General features: G+C 45.6%; 1 long non-coding RNA gene across 1 annotated transcript; it reads left to right on the top strand.

The window, feature by feature from the left end:
- The first annotated feature begins 1,967 nt into the window (after positions 1-1,967).
- Positions 1,968-5,706, top strand: LOC144245397 (uncharacterized). The gene is made up of 3 exons (XR_013339249.1): positions 1,968-2,009; positions 3,244-3,314; positions 5,520-5,706. It is a non-coding gene; the product is annotated as an uncharacterized LOC144245397 (long non-coding RNA).
- Positions 5,707-16,805: the final 11,099 nt, after the last annotated feature.

The following is a 16,805-nucleotide window of genomic DNA, read 5'->3' as shown; positions in this document are numbered from 1 at the left end:
GGCCACGTTACTACTTTTGTAGGTCCTAGGCAGTTTTGCCATCACAAGCCCCTTCTTCTATAAGAAATAACAAAAATTACATTTTATAGCTGTGTTGGGATAAAGATGAATATAATCCAGGTGGGATTCATTATTTTGTAGTCCCTGTTCTTAAATTTTGCTCTTGATTTTAGGGAAACTAAAAAGAATTTTTGAAAATCCCTAAATGTATCATGGGCCCGAGGTACTGGGTCTAGTGTGCCTCATGGGTAAGTTGGCCCTGCTGAGGGGTGTCCATCACTCCAAGAGCCCTGATGTCACTTTCTCCAATCTCCTTGTTCTCTAGATCCTGACATCTCCCTTTACCTTCTTCCTGAAAATTCTGTTCATTTCTCTCATATATTGGGTCCTCTATTTTCTGAGATTTCATGTCAACCCCCTTACCCCCCCCTTATTTTCCCCCATTTCAGTCAAGTACATTTCAGAAGGCACCTGATAAACGGTATTTGGGAGATAAATTTGCATGTCAGATCAATCCTTCAATCTATCATAAAAGATTGATAGTGTGGCTAGGAGTATAGGTTGGAAATAATTCACCTCCTAAATTGTGTTTCAGTATATACAAATACATACTTATGGTAGGCATTAAAAACAAATATATTTAGAAGAAAGTAAAGGTAGCCTGAAAACATACTAAATTAACTACTATATTCAGGGAGCTAACGGACAAGGGGGCCAAGGAGGTGTCACCGTTTGATGCTCACTTGTTCCTGTTTTCAGCTCGGCTTCCTGCCTACATGGGGAACTGGGGTCCCCAAGTCCAGAGTTTTCTTTGATGAACGGAACCGTCTCCCGAGAGTAAACCTTTAGTCTTCTGTCGGTGGGGAGCAGATATGGCCTTCTAACCACTCTGTATTCACACTTCCAGGGACTCCCCTGACTTTTCAACCACCTGTCTTCCCCCCTCACCCGCCCCACCCCCAGGGTCCCTGATGCCTCCCGTTCAGAGCCTAAGAGGGGCCCAAAGCAGGAAGGAGCTTGCTCACAGGATCTCTGCCGCTGCTGGCATGGGCTTTCTCTTCCTCACGCTTGCTAAAAAGTCACTACTCCCACCTCTTGCTTCCAAATTGTTATTGCTGTTGTCTCCTTGCCCCTCCTCTTTACCCTTGTGGTTTGATCTTTTAGTCTAATCGCTTTACTGTACTTCAGTAGAGTTATAGGCGGCCTAGGAGGTAAATGTCCATGTCCATTTTCTGATGATTGCTGGGAAGTGTCTCAAAATGCTTACATTTTACTGCATTATTTAAGTGTATCTAGTGCCCCAGAACCCTTAGAGCAGAGTAACTATTTTGCCGTGTGTGTGCGTATTGAGGAGAACAGGGCCTCAGCGCTAGACTTGGATGCCTAGTTGAGCCTTAATTTTATGTGATTACTATATTTAAATCACAAATTTAATCTTCTGTACTCATTTCCCCCACATATGTTATAAATAGCTTAAGTTTTAAAATCTATTCTTTCTTTCACACACTGACATTAAATCTATGTCAAAGCAACTTCCTTTCCAGGAATAATAGAATCTGTCTTGCTTGGCACTTAAAAATACCTTTTTCAGAATACATCAGGACCTCTTTCTTCTTTTTGTTAAACAAGCCTATGGCCCGCCTACACACATTAGGAAAAATGAAACTATAAAAGCGATGGGAAATTTAAAAATATAAAATTTGTCATAGCTCTAGATAGGTGGGTTATAAAAAATAAGTCTATAATCACTTAAGTTTTTATTACCCCATGTACTCATTTTATTTTTCTCTTATATGTCTATGTCTGTAGTCCAAACTAATAAAATCAACTAATGTTAAGTGTCAATAATACTTATTCTTTATAATTATTATTAGAAATTATTAATATATTATCATGTTATATGATTATAAATATATAAATGCATTATTATTTACAATAATATTTAAGTACATATATTTTTTATTCTAGAGTTTCTTGTACAAGTGACAGAACTAACTGAAACCCAAAAGGTAATTAATTTTTTAGAATTCCTGGGAATTCTAAAAGTTTACTCAGCTCTAGATATAGCTGGATCTAGGTGGGTGTTAAAAGGTATTATCAGGGTTCTGATATTCTCTCTCTCTCTATATATATATCTGTATGCATGTATAGATACAACTAAATCATACTTTTTTAGAGAGAGAGAGAGGGAGAGTATGCAGATGAGCGGAGGACTGGGAGTGGATGAGGGAAAGAGAGAATCTTAAGTAGGTTCCATGCGCACCATGATGGAGCTGGATGTGAGGCTCGATCTCATAACCATGAGATCATGACCTGAGCAGAAATCAAAAGAATTGGATGCTTAACTGACTGAACCACCCAGTACTCCCAAACACTTTTTTTCAAAAATTTTTAATTTTTTTAAATTTATTTTTGAGAGTCAGAGACAGCGTGAGCAGGGGAGGGTGAGAGAGAGAGAGAGAGAGAGAGAGAGAGAGAGAGACGTAATCTGAAACAGGCTCCAGGCTCTGAGGTAGCTGTCAGCATAGAGCCTGACGCAGGGCTCGAACCCACGAACTGTGAGATCATGACCTGAGTCGACCTGGGATGCTTAACCAACTGAGCCACCCAGGTGCACCCCTCCCAACATTTTTAAAATGAAAATTCTAACACATTGTCAATAATATTCAAACAAATATCCAAATGACTGTTAACTAAATTTCTCAGGAGTTTAAATTACTTGCTAAAAGAATGGGACATTTAAATAATTTTTCTCTTGGATTTTCCTTCTGGTAGTGTGGATTAGCCACAGAGGGAAATCAGTCTGGTAATCTCATAATTATTGGACACTTGCTGGTCCCCATCTGATACACTTTAAAAAAAAATTTTTTTTTGTTTAATTATTTTTGAGAGAGAGAGAGAGAGACAGCGTGAGCAGGGGAGGGTCAGAGAGAGAGGGAGACACAGAATCTGAAACAGGCTCTAGGCTCTGAGCTAGCTGTCAGCACAGAGCCCAACGTGGGGCTTAAACCAACGAACTGTGAGGTTATGACCTGAGCCAAAGTCAGATGCTTAACCGACAGAGCCACCCAGGTGCCCCTGATACCCTTTTTCTTATGGACAATTGTGTGTATATTGAGTCTGCTTAGCATCTGCTATCCCTTGTATGTTTGGTGTTTCCCCAATCTGATTACCAATAGTGGGATACAGAGGATGCCCCCCGCCCTGATGGGAGAGGAAAATGACAGATGCTTCCTTCCCTAGATTCCCTTGCAGCTACAGCCTGGTCAGGTGACTTGCACAGACTTGGAAGCAGGAGCCAGTGACTCAAAGAGGTAGGTACTGGGAGGATTGGGTTCCTAGGGCAGTCATGGCCGTGGGGCTGGGGTGGCATGCTGGGTGCAGTGCTAGAGGGGTGGATGGCGCAAGCTGTAGAGTCTTTTCCTTGCCGGTGGTTGTAGGGATGTCCACACCTGCTGAGCCGTGTCGTGCGGTAGTGGGCATTGATCCTGTGTTTCGTAGAACCTGGCTCTCCAGGCACATGGGCAATTTGGTGATCTGCTCAGTATCATGATCATAGACTCCTTGTCTGCCAGAACCAATCTGAGTTGGTTTCTGTTGCTTACAACTGAGACCATGAACTGAGGGGCCTCCTCTTCCTCTGTGTTATGTCTCCTTCAGCTCTGTACTTAGCAGTTTGCATCTTCGATTACTTCTTTTGGCCTCTGCTACTTGGCTCTTCTGATATTAGCTGGAGGAGGGGGACTGGGAGAAGAGAAGGGAGAGGATGGAAGGCCATCCTGGGCCTGGGAGGCAGACAGCCCTGCAGGAGGCCTCTGGGAAATCAAGCCCCAGAGGGCTAACTCAGCAGGTACAGGCTGCCAGTCACAGGGATGCGTTCCTCTTCGCCTTCGCTTCCATGACCCTGGTGCAATCCACCTTGGGCACTTGCCTGGATCATGGCAGTATTTCCTGGTGTTTCCCGCCTTCTGCCCTGGTCCCCTAAACACTTTCCCAAACACAGAGATCCCGCTGAAACATCAGTCAGCTTACGTCAATCCTCTGAAAACTCTAATGTCTCCCCATTCCTCTCAGATTAAAAGTCTTGTAAGAGTCCTTTCCCCACCCAAATGCTCTTTCTAGTTTCTGCTTGATCTTCAGGAGACACTAAGTGCTGGAGGGATGCCCCCAGCCCCCTCAGGAGCCAAGCCATGCCCTCCAGGACTAGGCAGTGCAGGCAAGGGGAGCCCTAGATCTGAGCCTTATTTCTCAAGGACAGAAACAGCAGAGAAACAAATTGAGGGCCGCCGCAGCCATCACTGGCCGGTCCCCATAACCATCCGTTCCCACACCAGCAGTGAGGTTGGCAGACAGGGAGCCTCTTTGGCCTACCTGCCCCCAGCCCAAGGATGGGCCACATTGTCAGGGAGGGACAGCTAGGGAGACAGACGGATGAGGTAGGAGGGTGGCGTGGGACCAGGTCATTGTGGTGGAACTAGGTGGTGTGCGGATCAGTGCAAACCAAGGGGAAGAGGGTGATGGGCAGTGGGTGCTTCCAGACAGTCTCCTCTAGAATGGAGCATGCTCAGCGTCCCTGTCACTAAGGAGACAAACAGCCTAGGGGACCCCAGAGGAGCCCTATGGTCCTCTCCACACTCCAAGCCCTGGAGGAGGAGGGGGTGGTGATGGTGCAGACTTGAGGAAGGGGACAAGTACTCCTTTCCCAGCGCCTGGTGGAGAAGCTCCGGGGAAGGAGGGAGGGCGGAGGGTACACCCTCCTCCCCCACCTCTGCAGCCCCAGAGCAGTGGCAGCCCCCCGCCCCGAGGTCTGGCCAGACTGGCTGGTGCTTTGCGTGGAGGGAAGAGGGGGAGAACAGGGTGGGAGCGGAAGGGGGCCGGGGAGGCCCTGAGAGGGTCTCAGCCCTGGCTGCCCGCAGGAAAGCCCTCGGATCAGCGCGCACAGTGGAGACTCCCCTTTGCACCAGGAGGCCCCCCTGCCCCGGCTGCTGGAGCCGCCGCCACACGCAGTGAGGGTGGCGACCGGGCCGCCCAGCCGGGTCCCGAAGCCTCAGGCGCCCTCACTGGCGCCGTGTCTGTCCCCCTGCGGGGCCGGCCGCCCTCCGCGCAGGGCGGCAGGGACGACGCGGCCGAGGAGCAGTGTCGCCAGGCTGCGGCGTGGCCGTCCCCCCTGGTCCCGGGGGCCGCCTCCCGAAGCAGCTCGGGGCCCCGCGGAGCTGTCACTTCTGTCCCCTCCGTCCTGCACCTGCCGCGCAGGGAGCTGCGGGTCCTTCCCGCGGTGTCACCGGCCCCGCGGCCGCCCCGGGAGCCAGGGGGTCTTTCCTCTGTCTTTGCTTTTNTGGCCGTCCCCCCTGGTCCCGGGGGCCGCCTCCCGAAGCAGCTCGGGGCCCCGCGGAGCTGTCACTTCTGTCCCCTCCGTCCTGCACCTGCCGCGCAGGGAGCTGCGGGTCCTTCCCGCGGTGTCACCGGCTCCGCGGCCGCCCCGGGAGCCAGGGGGGTCTTTCCTCTGTCTTTGCTTTCAGGTTCATTCAGGCTCCAACCGGCCACCTCGGACGAAGGTTCCTCCCGGAGATTTGAACTGGACCTTCTCGACGACGCCCCCAGGGGCCCCCTGCGGGCACGTAGGGCGGAGGCTCTGGGTCTGGCCCCCGCCGGGCTGCTCCGCGTGGGGCGTTCCCTGTGGACACCGGGACTCCACCGCCCCTGCGACAGTGTGGGTAGAGGGGAGACCACAGACACCTGCTGGGGGGGGGGGCGTGCTGGACGGTGGCTCCTCGCGGGGACTCTGCAAGGGCGCCGCCCAGAGGCCCGTCTGGGCCTTGGGTTCCTGCAAGGGCCCTGGGGACCGTGGCGGAAGCAAAGCGCTGGGGACCCTGGCTGGCGGGGGTTGTCTTTGCCGATCTGCATGGAGGCCTGGCCCGGCCGCTCCCCCGAGGTGAGGAATTCCTGCTCTGAGTGGTGCTGGTTGGGGAGGCTGGTGATGGGGCCGGCGGGACAGGCTGGTCTTCCCCTCAGGCCGGTTGGCAGAGACCCCGGTGTGTCCCTTGGAGGTAGGGACCGCAGCTGCTGCTGGTTAAGTCGGCTGGAGGCTCAGGCTTCAGGGCGTGGGTGGCCCTCGGGCCTCTCATAACTCAGGAGCAGACATGTGGCCATTGCTCCCTGCATTTCTGGCCTGCGAGTGGGTCCTGGGTCTCTCCTTCCGTGTGTAACCCCCGGGGCCCCCGAGTTCAGTCGGCCCAGGTCCTTGTCGTCACAGGGCGGCTGGCTCCACCTGGGCCTTGGGGCCTCAGATGCATGACCCACAGTGANCCAGATCACCTCAAAAGAAAACCAGGTCAAAGTTCTCCTGAGGAACTGAGCCTTGTAATGGAATCAAAATGCAATCCCAGAAATCCCCCCTCCCCCACGCCAAACCCAAAATCCAAACTGAACGAATACAAACGAACTTAAAAAGCAAAAATGAAGTAAAAGGAAAAATAAACTGAGAAAAGTAGAAATAAAAGAATAAAAAGAAATAAGAATGAGGAAAAAAGAATAGGAAAAAAAACGGAAAAACTAATAAACAAAAAAGAAAACTCACAAGGCTGAGGAGGAAAAAGCTAAGGTTGCTTAATGTTTCGAGGTCACTGAAAAGCAGCTTCCTGAGCTAGTAGGAATGGTAACCTAGGCCTAGACAGAAATTTAGTTGGTTGCTGGAATTCCAAAAAAATAATTCCGTATGAGGTCATAGGAAGAAATGAACCCAGTGTGGCCGAGAATCATCCACAGTGATTTACTCCCTTTGGTCTCAAGATCCTTTACTCTTCAAGAAAATTGAGGACCCAAAGAGCCTTTTGTTTATGTAGGTTACAGAAATCAGTATTTATTGTATTAGAAATTAAAACATGCAGGATGATCCATTGGCCGTTTCATATCTAGTTTGAAAAGCTGTAATAATTTTTAGGTCTTGAAGAGTTCATAGTGTCTACACTTAGCAACATTCAATCTCTTTTTCTTAAACTCTGAGCAATTGGTCTCAAAATGATGCCACAACTTAACTGGCATGATCTTGTATAAAAATATTCTATTGGATAAGTACAATAAGGTGCCTTATCAACACCTGTAATGCTGAGGGGAAGGTGGCTGTCATCATATTGTCATTTCTTTACGGTTTTGCCTCATTTCTTGGGAGTAGAGAACTTGCCATGTCAGTTTCTGCATCTTTAACCAGAGAGGTTGCAGCTGTAAGCTGAGAAGGCTCATCTCCTACTCATCTTCAGGCAACAATCCCCATGCCCTGTGTTGCTTTTATTCCAGCATAGGATGGGGAATGTTGGACATGTCACTACTCCCTTGGAGGATGAAACCAAGATGGCCCTATGTGATTTTCAAAAAACATTTTATTGAAGCATAATCTACAGAAGAGCGCACACGTCATCAGTGTGCTGCCTGGTAGCTGTTCACAAATTGAATGCATGTGCTTAACTAGCATCCAGATCAGGAAGCAGGATGTTATCAGCTCTTCCCCAACTCTCCATCCTCCTCTTCAGTCACTTTCTCCAACAATCTGTCGTCTAACAGCATAGATTAGTTTTGCTTGTTTTTGAACTTTACATAAATGGAATCACAGTATTCTTTGTGTCTGCTTCCTTTGCTCACTATTTTTGTGAGATTCATATATATGGCTTATTTTGTTATTTAGATGCTTTTTGTAGCCCGTTTATCCATTTTGCTGTTACTAGGCATTTGGGTAGTTCTCAGCTTTTTAAGAATAGTGCTGCTCTGAGCATTCTTGTTTCAGTCTTTGGTGAACATTTACATGGTTTTCTGTTGGCCATATACCTAGAAATGGAATTGATTGCTTAAAAGACATGCATAGGTTTAGTTTTACTAGACTGCAATTTGTTCCAGTTTACATGTCCTCAATACTAATTCCTAGTATTGCTGCCTTTTAATTTTAACCTTTCTGTGGGTTTGTGATGGTGTAGCATTGTGGTTTTAATTTGCATTTTCTTGATGATAAATAAAGTAGAGCACCTGCTTCAATAAGCATCAGAGGCTTATTGGCCATTTCCTTCTCTGTGAACTGCTTGTTCCAGTGTTTTGCCCATTTTTCTTTTGGGTTACTTGCATTTTCCTTATTGGTTTGTAGGTGGTCTTCATTTTTTGGTATGAATTCTTGGCTGGATATGGCCATGCATCTAGTTCCTCTCCTCTCCATGTATCCCATCTCTGTTAACTCTTTGATGCCACCTCCTACCTTTCTAGCAAATGGACTTCTTCCTTTGAACATGCCCTCCCAATCACACTGCCACCTCAGTGCTCTGTGCTAGCTCCTACTTCTGCCTTGAATGTTCTTTTCCTAGAGAGCCCCATAGTCCCGTCCCCTGCCTCTTTCAAACATTTGTTTCAGGTCATCTTCTTAGCAAGGTCTTCTCCAATATACCTATGTGGTCTTGCAAGCTGTGTAGCAAGACCTATCTGCCACCACCATCCATTGCTTTCTTTCTTTTTTAAAATCTTTGTGTTCTGGAAATTTTTACGCATACCCCAAATTAGAAATGTTAGTTTAAAGGCCCTTCACATATATATCATCTAGCATCAATAATTATCAACACATTTTGCAATCTAATTTTATTCATAAATATATCAGTCTAAATACTTAACAGACAAATATTTGTTTTTTGGAACATAGGCATCATGCCGTCCGTTGTCCAGTCTAACAAAATTAATAGTATCACATAACATCAGTCCATATTCAAATTTCCTGTTTGTCTCAAAGATGTCTTGTGACTGTTGATATGTTTAAATAAAGGTCTAAACAAGGTGCACATGTTGCTTTACTTTTTCCATAGTAATATCACCATTCAAAATACTATGTATTTTGCTTATTTATTTGCTAATTTTCTGTTTCCCTCCCATTAGAATATCTCCTCCATTTGAGCAGTAATTCTTGTCTGTTTTGTTCTTTGCTATATCTCCAACACCTAGAACAGTTTCTGGTACCTAGTAGACATAAAATAAATGTTTGTAGAATGAATGAGTGAAGGTAATTGGCAACATGGATATAATAGTCCAAATGGTATGCTGTGTCACCATGGTCACATCTGTTACTTTCCCTCTCTAAAACTTTGGGCAACTTTTCTTTTTTGCGGTGGCAACTTTTCTGAGCCTCAATTTTCTTATCTGTAAAATGGGATTAACAACACCAACTTTATAGGGTTTTAAGAATTAGACAAAAATAAATGTACAGTGGCAGCTAATATACTCTCAAAATAGCTACTATTTTTATTTTTCAGTCTTTGTAAGGCATTTCTGTGAGGCAAAAATAGGTGGACGATGTGTAGTAAAGAACTTGTCTTGCTCAAAGAGAGGTCTGGCCTTGGTTCCCGGCTCCTGGGAGGCAACCTCTAAATTCTTGGAATTTTCCAAGTGCCAGGAATGTCTTTTTTATTTACAGTGGCCTCTTAGGTCACACTTGATAGTTTATGCTAATGAGGTGATGCATGGTGGCCACTTGGGCCACATGATATCAACCCCACCTCTGGGGTCGGGAGCTGAATGCTGAGTTAAACGCCATGGCTCGTCAATAATACTTTCATATGAAACTCCCATAAAAACTCTAGACACTGCAGACAAGGGTGAATCTCCCTGGTTGGTCATGCTCCTTGTGTACTGTCACACACTGGTGATGGGAAGGTAATATGTCTTGAAGGTAATGGAAAGCTTTGTGTTTGGAAACCTTCTAGACTCTTCTCTATGTGTTTCTTTGGATAATTTTCATTGGTATCCTTTCTTGGTAATAAACAGTAACCATGACTATTACAGCTTTCAGCCTGTTCTGTGAATTCTTTAAATGCATGATCAAGGCTGAGGGTGGTTTTGAAAACCCCCTAAATTTGCAGTTGATGTCAGAAGTGAGAAAAGTCATGGAAACCATGGCCTCTAACTTTGTAGTTAGTATCAGAAGGTACTATCTTTGCAGGTAGTATCAGAAGTTTGAGTGAGACTTGGCAACTCTGAAGGTCTATCCCCTCAAACCTCCCATTTGGGCTAACAGCAAGTAGTTGGTGTCAGGAGAAGTAGGACTCAGTAGAATAACCCTGACTCACTGAAACACATGATTTGGGAAGAGAAAGGGTGAGAGGGCAAGGCTTGACACACTTTAGATTCCTGGATGGCGGAGTCATCCATGTATGGAATGGCAGCTCTGATCAGTTACTGAAAGTAAAAGTTGCCAATGGAAATTAGAAATGATGGATGCAGCTTCCAGGGAGTTACCTCCTGGGTTACATAAGGAAATACACAGTAAAGAAGAAAAAAGCAGAACATACACTTCTTTGGTTGTTACTTATAATAGCTAAAATAAAAGTAGTGGAGAGTAGGGGTGAACCCTGAAGACCAAGTGTGGGTTTTGGCTGCTCTGAGCCTCTGCCACAAGCCTCAGGGTCCTTACCAGTGGGCAGGGTAGAAAGAAAAGCAGAAGAAAGACTGGGGTAGATCCTGACACCAGACAAACCTTGCATCCCAGCCTGTTCCTGCTATGGCCTCTGGCCTTAGAACTGCTGCCACTCAGTTAAGTTAAAATGAAAGTTAAGACAAAGTGTTGGGAGTACCTCCCCAATGCCAGGCAAGCTTGAAATAGTGAAAATGGCCACCACAGTAACTGAGCTGCATACAAAGGAGACACGTTTCATCTTACTTCTCTGAGCTCCTGGGAAGTTCAGAACTTAGTCTAAAGTCAGATCCACAATGCTGCTTCACAAACACATGGTGTATTAGAAAGAATGCTAGACTTGGTGTCCAGAGATCTGGTTTTAAATCCTATCTTCAGTGTTTATTATGTGTTTGACTTTGGAATTTGTATTCGTCTGTTTGGGCTGCTGAACAGAATACCAATGACTGGGTGGCTTAAACAACAGAAATGTATTTTCTCACAGCTCTGGAGGCTGGAAGTCCAAGATTAGGGTTGGTTTCTGGTGAGATCTCTCTTCCTGGCTGCTTTCTAATTGTGACCTCAACTGGCTTTCTTCTGTGTGTGTGGAGTGAGTGAGTGAGAGAGAAAGAGAAAGAGAGAGAGACCTGGTATCTCTTCCTCTTCTTAGAAAGACACCATTCCTGGAGGATTAGACCCCACCCTTATGACCTCATTCAACCCTAACTACTTCCTTAAAGGCTCTATTTCCAAATATGCTCACATTGGGAGTTAGGACTTCAACATAGGAAACTGGGAGGTATACAATTTGGACCATTACGGAAATGCTCCTTAATTTTAATTTTCTCACAGGTACCTTGCTGGCACGCAGCTCTCTGAAGATCAAATAAGATGTATGTAGGAGATACTTCGTACATGATTTTTAAATGTGTATCCATTTATTTTTTAGATTTATGCTATGCACTGGACTATTGAGAGGAGGGGAGTTATTGAATGGAATTTAGAATTTATTTGAGCAAGTTGAATAGATTACATAATGCTTATAGGTTGATTTTCAACATTTGCGAAGAACATATAGGAGCTTCGGGAAAAAGAAAACATTTGTTTCCTGGGTTCGTATACATTTCAGGACAGTCACACATGGTAAATAAGCCACTTTTAGTCATGACTGGTGGGAGTGGACATCACCAGAAAGTAACTGATGTCAGAGAACTTCGAAATCTATGAAGAGCAATACAACGGTACAGCACTCTTTGTTTTGAAATATATTTATACACTGCATCTCTCTCCAAAAGGCTTTGAAGTCGTTTTCCAAAAAGTCAAAAAAATGTATTTGGCAGCTTCCGTGTTCTGTGGCTTATTGACATCAGTCATGGAGTAATGGGGCTAGAATCTTGAGGTATTTGTCATTTGTGTGAGTGTGAGAACATGCCACAGCCAATTAAAAGAACTGTTAGGTGGCAGTTGGCCTGACACTCTTTATGCAAACCTGACATATCGAACCTAGACTGTATACACAAACAACTTTATACTCTGTGCAAACAACATTCACCACACAATTCACATAATAATTCTCACCATGTGAAAAGCACGGAATCATGTGGTGGTACAAAAATCCTGATGGTATTTTACAGCACACACTAGGGGTGTACTCACCAGCATGAGCTAACTGTCCATGTGTTCTAGCCCAAGACCACCAGGAACACATCAGTAGTGGTACCAGTTAGGCACATCATAAGGAACAGAGGGGCTTCTCGGTAAGAAGGAATTAGAAAGAAACTATTACAGGATTTGGGTTTGTTTTTAAAACTTTTTTTTAAAGTTTATTTTGAGAGAGACAGAGAAAGCGAGTGGGGGAGGGGCAGAGAGAGAGGGAGAGAGAAAACTCCAAGCAGGCTCTGAACTGTCAGCGTGGAACCCCATGTGGGGCTCGAAATCACAAACTGTGAGATCATGACCTGGGCTGAAACCAAGAGTTGGATGCTTAACTGACTGAGCCACCCAAGTGCCCAGGATTTGAGTTCTTTTAAGGTGATTCTGTAGAGGGTTGAAGGAAGTAGGAGTTTGCTTTGGATCGGATATCAGGAAGCAGAGGTAGTTCTATGGAAAGAGCAGAGAGGAGAGAGGCCATTAAGGGACGGGCTGGGGGGAAGGCAAACAGACTTTGTGGAGCAATGAGTACATCTTGTCCATGTAGGGGGTGGAGTGGACATGCAGTAGGCATTTATCTGGGGCGGATAGTTTGTGGAGTTGGTTGTGGGAAGAAAAGCCTAAGCATTTGGTTGAGGCCAGATCACAGAAGGTCTCAAATGTTGGAGATGGGGAGCCATTGACGATGTTTGAAGGGACAGCCAAGAAATCACAAGAAATGTTAGGCGACTCACAGCTAGCAGCCAATCCTGATGTTCCTCACAGGGCTTTCATACTATTTTGACCATCAGTTACAGTAAGAAATACATTTTCTGGTGAAACCCAGCACAGGCACACACATGCATATGCACACATGCCTGAAACTCATCAAGATTTAGCCTTGTTGTGTGAGCTGTGCTGTTCTCCACTCCTCTCTGCTATACACTATCCTGTCTACCCCACTCGATTCTGCTTCATGCTGGTTTTTATGCTCTGAATTTTTACTTACTGAGGAATAGCTTGAGGTTTGAAAAATATTGTTTTAAGGAGATGAATTGTTGTGGTAAGGGGGAAATAGGAGCAGGAAGGCTCTTAATAGGAACAGCAGCAGTTCATTTATAAACAAATTCATTCATTCCTTCCACAGACACTTATTAAGTCCCTATTGCACACCCATGAAGATACAAAGATAGCCAGACCCAGTGGTACCCTTGAAGAGTCTGCGGTCAGTGGGGGAGACAGGTTGACAATTCACTGTTCAAGTCTTTAGTAGGTATAAGAAAATATGTTGGGATGATCTACTGTAGGAAAATAGGGAAGGTTCTACAGAGGAAGGGTGTTTGAGGTGGTTCTTGAAGACTGAGTTTGCCAAAGGGATAATGGAGTATATCCTAAAGGAAAGGATAGTGTGACAATGACAAGGACATTTGAAAGTACAAAGTGTGATCTTGGTAGGGTTTATTTATGTAGTAAATAAAAATAATGTATATTCAGTTAAATTTGAGTTTCTGATAAACGGATAATTTTTAGCATAAGTATGTCTCCTCAATCTGGAAGAAGCAAGATATTCTATGTGGCTGGAACATGGTGGGTGTGTGGAAATGGTAGAGGTGAATCTGGGGGTGTATTGGGATCATGTTGTGAAATGTTATGAAAGAATAAGAATCTCCCCTGCAGACTTGTGCTCATGCTGAAGGCTAATTTGAGAATAATTATAAAATGCTTGAAAAGAAATTAACAAATACACAGAGAAAAATATGTAACCCTTGAGTCCTTAGCTTATTAACAATAAAGGCAGGATCCTAGTGTGTGGGTGGAATGGTTATTAATTATTAATAATTATTAATTGCATTTGAGTAATTCTTTCTCGCCTCCATCCTGCTGATTTTAATTGCTTCTAAGATGCTTTTGTCCCTGTGTTTAGTTGAGAAGAGGAAATGAACACATTTTGCCGTGTATACTGATTTCTTATTATAGTCCAGCCTGAAGCCACATTTAGGCTGTGAACAGTAATGGAGTGAATTACACGTGTGGGATCAACCAAGTGAGTCTTTGCTCAGTTTAAGCAATTTTCCAGTGAAACAGACACACCGTGTCTATCTTTCATCCTGCCCTGGGTACTGCCACTCCCCGCTCATTTGTGGCAATGGCTCTTCTTCCTCATTCATGCTTCACAATGTCATAGGGACAGCCCCGGGGTCGGGGGGTGGGGGTGGGGTGGGGGCAGTGAAGGTACCTGGCCCAAGTTGGAGCAGGCGGAGCTCAGTTTCTCTTGTTGTGGTTGTACCTAGAACTTTAAACTCAGGAGCTCACAATAATCAAGTGATTGGTAGACCTCGATGGGAAATCTACCTATTTTTGTTAACTTCTGACTGAAATTCCGCATTTCCTTCAGATTGAATAGCAACAGCCCCAGTAGTAGGGGCAGAACCCATGACTTTGCCACAACAGACTCTATAATGTCGTCACGTTACGTCACGGTTGTTGCGTATTTCTCAAAATATCATTTATGCTTCCTGCTACTTTGAAATTACGGTAATGATTAGATCTTGTCTTGTAATGCATTAATAAGGACACACATATTTGCCAAAATGTTTTTGATAACAACTCTGCATTAAGCACATTGCCTGCCCCGTATTAAGAATGAATGAATGGATGAACGAACGAATGGATGGATGGACATTAACTGATGTTTAACCACCAGTTCTACCACCATCGCTGGGCTAAGCTCTCATATTTGTTGTAAAGCTCACTTCAATCCCACTGGCAAAGTAGACATTTAATAAATAATGGTCAAATTAAATGGAATTATCTAGCTGCCTTTGTTGCTTCTTTTGCATATGATTACATGTTAGAGAAATTCACAGCTTTAGAAGAGCCGTTAACTTGTTTGTAAATTCATTTGCGCATTCATTTGTCAAATATATACCTACCGGTTACTCTGCCTTGGTCTCTGTGCAGGTGGTTTGTGTGGTTGCAGCAGAAGTGAAGAGGGGGAAAGTGAATGGGAAGAAGTCTTTACATTGTTTGTTCAATCTTCATCTCTTTTTTCTGTTAACTCCAGAAAATTCAAGGAAATGCTATCTGTTTCTAGCACCCTGCTCTAAGCCTCAGCCTGCTAGTGAAGCTTAAAAACAAACCAGGGTTTTCCCACAGTGTTGATTTTAAGGGTGACTTTCAGAGACTGAGGTACCCACTTTCTTGATTATCTGGGATTTAAGTGTCTTTTGCATGATCTTCTTTGTTTTGCTTCAAAGTGGAAGACTGGCCAGGTGAGAAGCCATTCTTCAGGGGGCTGAACAGTGGCCCCGTAAAAGATATATCCAGGTCCTAACCCCTACTGCCTGTGAGTGTGACTTTATTTGCAAATAGAATCTTTGCACATGCAATTAAACTTACAGAATCTCAAGGTGAGATCATTCTGGATTTAGGGTGGCCCTAAATCCAATGACAGTGTCCTTTTAAGTGACATGAGAAGACTTCAGACACACACAAGGAAGAAGGCCATATAAAGACAGAAGCAGAGATTGGAGACATGTAGCCACAAGGAATGCCGGGAGCCACCAGGAGCTGGAAGAGGCAAGGAAGGATCTTCCCTAGGGCGTCCAGAGGGGGTGCGGCCTTGCAGACATCTTTATTTTGGTCTTCTGGCCTCCAGAATTTTGAGAGAATAAATTTCTGTTTTAAGCCGCCGAATTTGTGGTAATAATTGGGAAACTAGTACATTTTTCTCCCCTGGATACAGTGGAGAGTACTCAGTCTCAATCCTATGGTTTGAGTCACAGATACTGCTACAGTCTGAATGTTTGTCTGCCCCCACTCCTCCTCCTGGAAATTCATGTATTGAAACCCTAACCCCCAACGGTGATGGTATTGGAAAGTGGGGGAAGCTGAGAGACGATGCCATCACGCAGATGAGCATGTTGAACGAGTCATCAAGGCATCACCAAGTGATCGGCTTGGGAACAATGGGAGGCAATCTTTATCAACGACGTGGCTTGAGTCCTGTAGACCTTGGAGAGCAGGAGGCTTTTCAGGGGCTGGTTGCAAGCGGGAGGGCGGAGCCTTGCGGGGGGGCCCAGTCCCAATCGCTAGAAAAGTTCAGGGGGTGTTCCCGGAACCGGGTAACCCCCAGCCCTTTCCCAGTTGGAGCCGAGGTTTGGTGCAAAGAGTGGGAATGCAGAGCACAGTATTATGAGACCCGGATGAAGAGCTAAGAGAAGTGAGGAGGCCCCTGGAAGCCAAGAGCAGCACCAGGGAGGCCTCGCGGAGGGTGGTGGTGGAGTGTGGGTGGTTGGGTGGGAGCTATCTCACCAAAGCAGTCCTCTCCAGGAGAGAGACGTCTCCCAGTCCCCCTGGAGTGTATCTTCCCCTCCCCAACAAATCTGGGGCTCCCCTGGGGTGCAGAGGGAGAGGGGCGGGGGGAGGCCTGAGGCGGGGCCGTTTGCTTTAACAAACAGGGAGCTGTCTGCTGGTGAATCTTGAAAAGGATTAATGCTGCAAATTAAATTAAAATTTAGAAAACACACAAACTGAAACAAGACCTTTTAATTTGTAGCCCCAAATAGGCAAACTGCTCTGTTCAGGCAATTAAGCAGCTGTGATGACGAGCGGCAGCAAAACGCTGGAGCTGCGCTCATTAGAAGTGAGGTTAACGAATCCGGGGCGCGGGGGAGGGAGGGAAGGTTAGAACACGCCGTTAGGCGGCGGGTCCGCACCGCGGCTCTCCTGCTCCGCACCAACCTGGCAGCCTGGGCCCCCCTTC

This window comes from Crocuta crocuta, unplaced genomic scaffold (assembly GCF_008692635.1).
Source record: "Crocuta crocuta isolate KB4526 unplaced genomic scaffold, BGI_CrCroc_1.0 scaffold170, whole genome shotgun sequence".
Classification (NCBI taxonomy): domain Eukaryota; kingdom Metazoa; phylum Chordata; class Mammalia; order Carnivora; family Hyaenidae; genus Crocuta; species Crocuta crocuta.
The sequence above is the reverse complement of the archived record's forward strand: the minus strand, read 5'-3'. Positions and strand labels throughout refer to the sequence as shown.